Source organism: Littorina saxatilis, unplaced genomic scaffold (genome assembly GCF_037325665.1).
Source record: "Littorina saxatilis isolate snail1 unplaced genomic scaffold, US_GU_Lsax_2.0 scaffold_389, whole genome shotgun sequence".
NCBI classification, from domain to species: Eukaryota; Metazoa; Mollusca; class Gastropoda; order Littorinimorpha; family Littorinidae; genus Littorina; species Littorina saxatilis.
The window spans coordinates 7,378-17,500 of record NW_027126640.1 but is presented as its reverse complement, the minus strand read 5'-3'; the positions used below and the strand labels follow the sequence as shown (position 1 = coordinate 17,500).

The following is a 10,123-nucleotide window of genomic DNA, read 5'->3' as shown; positions in this document are numbered from 1 at the left end:
TCAATGACAAAGAAATGGTGCGATGCACATGATGTGCTAGAACTTCTGTGCAGTTCTGTTTTGAAATCAACAGGCAATGATGTGAACATTAATTTATTTTACGTGAAATTCTAATTGATGGACCGTCAATATTCTACCGTCTGCGTCGCGTGGCACGTCCTAGCTCGCAAGCTGCGCGATTGAACAAGTTGAACAAATGGAACACACACACACACACACACACACACACACACACACCATCCACCCATCTAAAAAAAAACAAAGTACAAAACAAGAAAAATACCGCCCAGTCAATGTCATCCCTCCCGCCCCTGCTGTAGTTCTATACCGGAAAAAGACAGCACGCAGACACTGATAAGAAAGCCAGAACCCCACGAAAACGTGATCCCAGCGCTTCGAGTACGTCCATTTCGGGCGCCCATGCAAATAGTCAAAGTATATTTAGAACCAGCCTATAGATATCACAGAGCCCACAGATCGATCACAATTACTACTGAAATCCGAATATTCCTTTTCCGCAAGTTTCCATTCACTGCATGACGGTGTTGTTTTTTTAAAGATACATGATACTTTGCTACTTCAAAATCGATTGCAAATGACATCTGAAATCCCAATAGTCAGTGTTTGGTTCCATCCATGCACTATGTAGTTCTTGCGTTTAAAAATCCATTCCCTTCTTGCTAAAAATCGATCGCAAATCGGACAACTGGTCGACACTCAAATATTCACTCTCCACAAGATTCCATTCATTGTTTGCTTCTTTGAAGATGCGTTCCTTCCCACAATACATCGAAAAGAATGACTATTGAAATCCGAATATTTAATCTAGTTCTTTGAAGAAGCATTCTTTCCCACGTCTACAATACGATCACAAATGTCAAGTGAAACTGGAATATTCACTCTCTCTAATTCCATGTGCACTCTACTTCTTTAAAATACAATCCTTTTCATTACAAAGAGACCATCAATGACAACTGAAGTCTAAATAATCCCTCGCCACTTCCATTAACTTTCAACTTCTCTAAAGACATTCCTTACCACTATAAATCGATAAGAAATGACAACTGAAATCCGAACGTTCACTCCCCACAAGAATCGGATCCCTTCACTCTATTCTTCTTCAAAAGAGAATCTTTTCCCGTGAAACGCATGTTGTATAATTATATATAAATATATATATATACAAGCAGCTTCAGACATCTCAACTTCCTGGCTTTTTTAAATGGACTCAGGTCAAAATGAGTTCGGCTCATTCTATCCCTGACAGGTTGCCTTGGTTTTCCTTGTCTGGCGAGGAAATCGATTTTTTTTACATATTTATATCTTTTCGTAATGTGTTATGAATGTAAGCAGATTCGCGATCGTCGATAATGATTTTTCATGGTGTTGTGTAATTTTTAAATTACAAAGGAATTGATATATGTAAGACAGTTTCAAGCGAGCTATTTTTCGCGGCTGTATTTACTGTGCAAACAACTCTAAATATGGCAAAAGTGTCACGTGATAATCAACCGTTTGGTTTCGGCGCTTGCTGGAGCAGACGATCTTTTGACAGTGAAGCAACCATATAATTATATTACGGTCTCCTTTCGGAAGCAGTCCCAACATTTAGACTTGTTTTGACCTTAGAACGATGTCTTTAATTATCATAACTGTGAAGAACAGAACGGAGATCACTATCGAAGTCGGCCAATCTGCAATCATTTTCGTCTCGCGAACACTGCTCGCAAACAACAAATGGGAGATAACTCTGTATTCTTGTTTTGATAGCTTCGCGTAGGACTTTAGCGTCCGGTCAGAGGGACTAAAGCGATAGCGTGGAGCGATGATGATCAGAATGTCTTCAATTGAGACACGCAAAATATACAGGCTGGCTGATTTCTCTGCAGTGTTTTAATTGTTTCCTGTGCGGATTTAATTTCGGCGTAACTTGCACACAAACAACACTGAAACTTTCTTCTTCTTCTTCTGCGTTCGTGGGCTGAAACTCCCACGTACACTCGTGTTTTTTGCACGAGTGGAATTTTACGTGTATGACCGTTTTTTACCACGCCATTTAGGCAGCCATACGCCGTTTTCGGAGGAAGCATGCTGGGTATTTTCGTGTTTCTATAACCCACCGAACTCTGACATGGATTACAGGATCTTTTTCGTGCGCACTTGGTCTTGTGCTTGCGTGTACACACGGGGGTGTTCGGACACCGAGGAGAGTCTGCACACAAAGTTGACTCTGAGAAATAAATCTCTCGCCGAACGTGGGGACGAACTCACGCTGACAGCGGCCAACTGGATACAAATCCAGCGCGCTACCGACTGAGCTACATCCCCGCCCTACTGAAACAAAGTATCAATTTTGCACACATCAGACAAAGTAAGATTCCATCTCCTCCCTCCCTCCCTCCCTCCCTCCCTCCCTCCCTCCCCCAATAGAGTTTACGTGTTACTTTTTTTGGTATAAAACGACTTCCTGATTGACTCTCATTCTACACCTTTCATCAATCAGGTTAAAAAAAAAAAAAAAAAAAAAAAGGCTCTAAAAAAGTCGAGTAACGATTGGCCGACGGACCGGGAAAAACACTTTGATTGAGGAAGAGAAAGATTACACCCGCATACACACACACCCTCGTGACGAGTGCACTGACCTAGTTGAATGGCCTAAACGGTAGAACTTATACTCTAGTACCGTGACTCAGCTCGAGTTACAAATTGAGAGCTGCACGCAGGTATAAGTACACAGTCGCGGGAAAGAAGTGCGCACTCATTCCGGCCATTGAACAATCCCTGACACACTGAGTCTCGTTCTCTCGATGAATAATCATGATCATGCGTATGGATGACTAAGATTCCATGCAAGGCGATGACTGACAGTAGATAAGACCAATAAAAAAAATCAATGTTTTAAAGGTACTGAACTTGTCAAATCCAGGTGCACGGAGCCCCTGGGGCTTTTAGTCATACCTCAGGCAGCTATCCGTTAGAAGAACTACCAAGTTTCATTGACTTGCACCCAAAGAGTCAAGAACTGCGATTTTTTTACGAATTAATTTCGTACTCGGACCCGGCTGGTCTTGGCCTATTTTCGGATCAAAATGTAGATCAGGTACCACATCATGCACAAAAAGACACGTCACTAGCAAACTATGTCAGACGTCATCATGAGTTTGTGTAAAACAAAATGGAGGCCGGAATCACTCAGTTGAATCGAACTCCGACCAAACACCACGTAATAACTAGGTTAATTTATGCACTCGCGTGAACAAGAAACTGTCGAGCTTCACAGATGTCGTCGTTGGGTAGTTTTGGGTTTGTTTTACTACCATAGGAGGATTTTTGAACTGTAAATGCACTCAGCTGCAACAAAAACGCAAAACGAAGGCTGTGAGCTGCACTGTGCCTTTAACTAGCGAATTAACAAACCCATTCCCTAATGGACACAGCTCCGTGGGACAGAAGAATCATCCATCCAATGTTTCCGATTCTCCGACTGACCCTATTATTTTTCCTCCAGACCATAATTATAGAACATTGAAATGACACCTCCAATTTTTTTACTACAAAACTGACTCGATTTTACAGACTTTACAAGGGCTCTGACATCCAAGGGACACCGTTCTTACGTTTTCCGGCCAACAAAAAGCTACATGCGGCTGTGGTAATAAATAAGATAAATTAAATAAAAATAAAATTAAAAAGTAACCAACCCAAAGACACTAATTTTGTGGGGCCCCTGTCATTGGAAAAAAATTTCTTCTTTTTTTTATTTTTTTTAATTTTTTTTACCCAAGCAGTTATCGGTAACAAAATCAATAAGGATTAATCTTCTTCTTTTTTTCTGCGGGTTACTGTTATGACAAAAGCTCAGCAACAACACGCCTCCCATTATACATTACTAAAGAAATAAATTATTTTATAAATAAACAAATAATACAACAAACTGAAAAATGCCATGGGGGTTGGGGGGGGGGGGGGGTACAACCTGGTGTCTAGGGGTCGGTAGCCCCCCTGAAGCTGAAGAATTTTACCTATTTTATAAACAGTTTGTGACTTATCCTTGATTTTAAACAATCAAACAATTAACTCTTCCCCCGGCTTTACAAACAGACAAAAAAAGATTCACAGACAGAAAATGTTTTTAGTTTTTTTTCACAGACAGTAATTTTTTTTTTTTTTTTTTGACAGCAGGGGTGGGGTCCGGAACCCCTGTAACCCCCCCTTCCCCCCCCCCCTAATCCGCCCCTGAAACTGAACTCTGAAACCTTATAACAGACAACCCCATGACGTGTCTCAAAGCGATTTGAAACTCACACCTACAGAACCAAATCGAACTCCTTCCTGTTCATATTAGAAAAGAATCAAGATAAAGATTTTTTTCAGGCTGACATTTATCTGGCCGATATTGGTCTCTGCTTGCGGCACCCACACAAAAATACGCCAGGAATCCGACTACAGTTGGGTGAGGAATGGGGTCATAAATTGGATCATGAATCAGCACAGAATGCAGAGGCATTATGGGATAGTTCAGCAGGTATTGAGAGGGGTGGGGGGGGGGGATTGCTGGGGAGGGTAAAGCGGGGATGGGATGCGGGTGGGTGGTGCAGGGGGGAGGGGGGGGTGTGTGCGGTGGTTGGGGGCAGTGATGTCATGTCTGAAAATACCCGTGACACACCTTTAACTCTGGCCGCGCTAACAAAAAAGCGGGAAAATCGTGTCACTGTTCACTGAGACAAATAAAGTCTAATTTCATAGTTTTTCTGCGTAATATATCACCATTGGTCACAAAAGATGACTGTATTGCAATGCCTAATACACATTTAAAACAAATTAAAAACCACGTACCAGAGATAATACTCTTAGCTGATTCACACATTTGTAGTCAAAGAAAGAAAGACTAACACAAATAAACCATGTCATTTTCTAAACCTGCATGTTTGACTAGAAAGACCAATTCAAACCATTGAATAAAAAAACTATAGGCCTACTATTTGAATCAATATTTCTTTTTCGGAAACTATGTTATAACTGGGCCACTTGGAGCGGAACTGACAAATATTTCAAACAATCAGTCACAGAAGAAGAATCCAAGCGAATAACATTCCAAATTATTATTTATCAAAATATATAGATACCAGTATACATGGCAAAAACCAAGACATTCTGAAACAAACTACTTTACAATCGTATGACCGCAATCTTGCTCGTTATTGCGTAATTCATAAATGACCTGGTTATTAGGTTAGTCCGTCTGCCTCCACCGTTATCTATCACATGAATAAACAGTAGTAGCAACTCATGACTAACCTGTTTTGAATGTCGAACAAACTTCCTCGCATTTCATTCCTGGAGTTTGACGTTAAAGTTCAGTGGCTCAATTTTGTTTCTCAAAACATCATCCCTTGTGGCATACTTCTGAAAACACCGACCGTTCTCCTTCCTTTTCTTCTTTCTTTGTTGTTTCTTCCGTTCGTCTATTCCTCCTCCCACGCTCTCTCCTCCCTCCGCCAGAAAGCGCAGAAGTGTTGCAACCAACGGATCACTGTACCGGATATCGCGCGCACAACACGTTGCTTGTGCGCGTTTCGAAAGTGCCTGTCGTCTGCTCAGTAGTGTGTGTGTAGTAACACCGGAGCGCCATGGCCACCAACAGTAACGGGGCGTTTCATTGGCTGACCGTGAACCTTCTGTGATCAAGTTGTACGTTCGTATGTTTCATTCGCGTAGTGCGTTTTCTGTTTACTGCGGGTGCGGCTCGACTAAAAGGCAAGGGAATGATCTAGCGTTAAAAAGGGCTGACTGACTATTAGGGTTTAACGTCCTCTTAGACCAACTGGTCTATATTGGGACAGGTGTTGGTAATACGCTGAAGATATGGTGTGATACTTTGATTCGAACAAGCCCGCTGTGGCTGTCTTCTTCGACACACCAGCATTGGGTTTGTCTCGTCAAAGTATCGAAATACGATCATGATAATCAGAGACGAGAGATGATGCATGCGTGTCTTCGTGTTTTCCAAGCCCTGAGACTTTCGCTGTGAACGTGGGATCTTTTTCGTGCGCATGTGTGCACACGGGGGTGTTCGGACACCGAAGAGAGTCTGCACAAAGTTGACTCCGAGAAATGATAAATCTCTCGCCGAACGTGGGGATCGAACCCACGCTGATAGCGACCAACTGGCTACAAAGCCAGCGCGCTACCAACTGCGCTACGTCCCCGCCCATTAAAAAGGGCGGCGACCTTCTGTCTGTGTGTGATGTCAGTTCATCGGCCTTATTGCGTTTGGTCTGTTGCTTTTATATATATGGCTGAGTAATAAACCTGACTCAGCCTGTCATTCAAAGGTTATAATTATAGTACTGTATCATTATATTCATTAATAATTATCATCGATTATCACATGTGATATTTTTTTTGTATATATAGGATGTTATTCACTCTCATGAATATTAACTGCTGATATTTTCTCAGACAACAATATCACACCAGAGTGAATTCGAACATTTCTATAGCTTGTTGTTGTCCTAGAGAAAGAACTTTCTAGTTTCTTTCTTTATTTGGTGTTTAACGTCGTTTTAAACCACGAAGGTTATATCGCGACGGGGAAAGGGGGGAGAGGGGATAGAGCCACTTGTCAATTGTTTCTTGTTCACAAAAGCACTACAAACATTTGCTCCAGGGGCTTGCAACGTAGTACAATGTATTACCTTACTGGGAGAATGCAAGTTTCCAGTATAAAGGACTTAACATTTCTTACATACTGCTTGGCTAAAATCTTTACAAACATTGACTATATTCTATACAAGAAACACTTAACAAGGGTAAAAGGAGAAACAGAATCCGTTAGTCGCCTCTTTTAATTACGACATGCTGGGGAGCATCGGGTAAATTCTTCCCCCTAATCCGCGGGGGGTTAGAGAAAGAACAGATTCAATACTTCCAACATAACACAGTAATGGGGCTGTCACACTCTAGCGTTTTAGAGAAACGTATGTCTAGCGTATGAAAAGTCAAAAAAATATGTCAATACGTTGGCATACGTCCAAAAAAAGCATCAAAATTATAAATTGGACTTATGCATAACGTATTCATAGCGTACGTCTAACTTATTAGAAACACATCACTAACTTATATAAAACTTATGATAGCGTATCATAGCGTATGACCAGCGTATGTCTAGCGGCCAAGCCTTATGCCCAACGTATGAGTAACTTATGAAAAACCTATGCGCAGCGGGCTCTGCGTTACAAGTAAGTTACTAATAGGTTGACGGGCGCAGTGGCGTGGTGGTAAGACGTCGGCCTCGTAATCGAGAGGTCGGGAGTTCGAATCCCGGTCGCTGCCGCCTGGTGGGTTAAGAGTGGAGATTTTTCCGATCTCCCAGGTCAACTTATGTGCAGACCTGCTAGTGACTTAACCCCCTTCGTGTGTACACGCAAGCACAAGACCAAGTGCGCACGGAAAAGATCCTGTAATCCATGTCAGAGTTCGGTGGGTTATGGAAACACGAAAATACCCAGCATGCCTACTCAACGAAATCGGAGTGAAGCTGACTATGCTCTCAGAGTATAGTGTGGGGAACCCAAATGGGCAAACGAGCTCACACGTAACCAGAAAATTCTGGAACGCTGATGAAGAAGAAGAAGAACTAATAGGTTATCGATAAGTTAGCTGTATGGTACAAATTCCTGCTAGCGTATCTCGACGTATCTCAACGTATCTCGACTTATGGGTAAACTACCTGCAACGTATTTAACATATGCGTAGCGTATGTCTTGCGTATGCCTAACGTATGAAGAGTACGTCGGCGTACGTCCACAAGTTTTGAACATGTTCCAAAAAATGTTTCGGTCTCGGCGTACAACAACGTAGGCTATGCCAGCTTATGCCAGTTTATACCAGCGTGCTTTTAACGTATGCTACTAATACCAAACCTACCCCTAACTTATGTCAAACGTACTCCAGCGTTTCGATGAAAATTCTCATAAGTTACTGCAAAACGTTATGGTGTGACAGCCCCATTAGTAAATGACGTAAAAATACATTTGACGTAAACTAAGTTGAGTTACAGCATTTTCAAAACTCGACAGACGGCCTTAGTGCTAAAACTCTCAGTGGTGCTTTATAAAAAAAAAACAAGTCGCGCAAGGCGAAATTACTACATTTAGTCAAGCTGTGGAACTCACAGAATGAAACTGAACGTAGTCCGCCGCAAGTGCAAAAGGCAGCCTGTTTGGCGCGGTAGCGGTTGCGCTGTGCTTCATAGCACGCTTTACTGTACCGCTCTTCGTTTTAACTTTCTGGGCGTGTTTTTAATCGAAACATATCACATCTATATGTTTTTAGAATCAGGAACCGACAAGGAATAAGATGAAATTGTTTTTAAATCGATTTCGGAAAGTTAATTTTGATCATAATTTTTATATTTTTAATTTTCAGAGCTTGTTTTTAATCCAAATATAACATATTTATATGTTTTTGGAATCAGAACATGATAAAGAATAAGATGAACGTAAATTTGGATCGTTTTATAAAAATGTTTTGTTTTTTTTACAATTTTCAGATTTTTAATGACCAAAGTCATTAATTAATTTGTAAGCCACCAAGCTGAAATGCCATACCGAAGTCCGGCCTTCGTCGAAGATTGCTTGGCCAAAATTTCAATCAATTTGATTGAAAATTGAGGGTGTGACAGTGCCGCCTCAACTTCATTTTGAACTCAAACAAACTCTGTGAAGACCAATTTTGCCTTCACGCCTCCCATAGGGTGACAGATTTCACAACTCTCTACAGATGAACAACAATGTTGCCTTCACCCCTCCCATAGGGTGACGGATGTCACAACTTCCTGTGTACACAAACTGATGACGTATTTTACAACAAAATGGCGCTGCCCATGGTCAACCTCGAAACTAACCGTATATAACAAACTGTGTACACAAACTGATGACGACATAAGCGCATGCGCAAACGCCTGCCGACACCCATAAGCTTTCAGCTATACATACATGTGAGCCAACGCCAGCGTAGTACTAGGGCTCATGGCCCTAGAATAACCAAACCAATGGGGAGTGTGTGTGTGTGTGTGTGTGTGTGTGTGTGTGTGTGTGTGTGTGTGTGTGTAGGAATCGTTGTGTGTGTGTGTGTGTGTGTGTGTGTGTGTGTGTCACTGTGTGTGTGTGTGTGTGTGCGTGCGTGCGTGCGTGCGTGTGTGTGTGTGTGTGTGTGTGTGTGTGTGTATATCGTTGTTTTGTTTGTTCGTTTTTTGTTTGTTGTTGTTGTTGTTGTTGTTGTTCATTTGTTTGCAGCTGAATTAATTTTGCATAACTACACGCCGCACAAACTGCCCAACACACACACACACACACACAATATTTCCTCAAGGCATTTAAAACTGCACATCACACTGTCTTAAACGTATATGAGTTACTTGAACATGAAAAGAGATACTTTAAAAAAAACCAGAAAAGAAAATGATATACTTACATAACTGGTGAGCGGACAAGCATCACGGGACAGCAGCTTCCGGTGTCTTGGCAACCCCAACACTCATCACGTGACCCTGGTAGTCTCTGCTTGTTCCCCCTGTTTCATCAAGGAAATTGCTGTCAGATGTGTTTTTAAAGTGGACGTTTGCATATAATTCCGCAAAGTCGACTTCGCGAATACTTCGCAAAGTCTTTTCATCGAAAATTCAGTGCTAAAACTTCGTGCATCCGGCTTCGTGAAACAGGCTTTGCAAAGTGAAATTTGCCAGATCAGTATTGAAGCTGCGCTTCCATGAATGTAGACTGTTCTCTTCTTCTTTGACTTTCACTCCAACTTCAATTTTCTTTAACCTTTAATTCCTTTCACCTCTAATTCATGCAAGCCGAAGACTCTTTGAGTGTGTCTTATCCTTCCGCTGTAGTCAGGTTTTATAGACTTTGCGTTCAAAAATCGCCACATCTTTGCCAAGACCTGGAAGTCTCGGCTACCAAGAGAACTTGTTGAGATCTCACGTGAAAGTAGGTCAAGGTTGAATGTCTGGTGATCTTTCCGACACAATGACAGAAAAAGGGTCAACGATATTATATTCAGACAAATGTCCTGCTCGCAAAGACAATTAAAAACGATTTCCTTAATTAAGTCG

At 41.7% G+C, this 10,123-nt stretch overlaps 1 long non-coding RNA gene across 3 annotated transcripts in view; it reads right to left on the bottom strand.

Moving 5' to 3' along the window:
* The window catches only part of LOC138955136 (uncharacterized), an 83,780-nt gene extending 74,158 nt beyond the window's left edge, over positions 1-9,622 (bottom strand). For 2 of the 3 annotated variants that reach the window (XR_011452115.1, XR_011452113.1), the window contains exon 1: positions 5,299-6,039. This is a non-coding gene — a long non-coding RNA (uncharacterized lncRNA). Of the gene's footprint in view, positions 1-5,298; positions 6,040-9,477 lie in introns of those variants that run through there. The other variant, XR_011452114.1, reaches the window with a different exon arrangement.
* Positions 9,623-10,123: the final 501 nt, after the last annotated feature.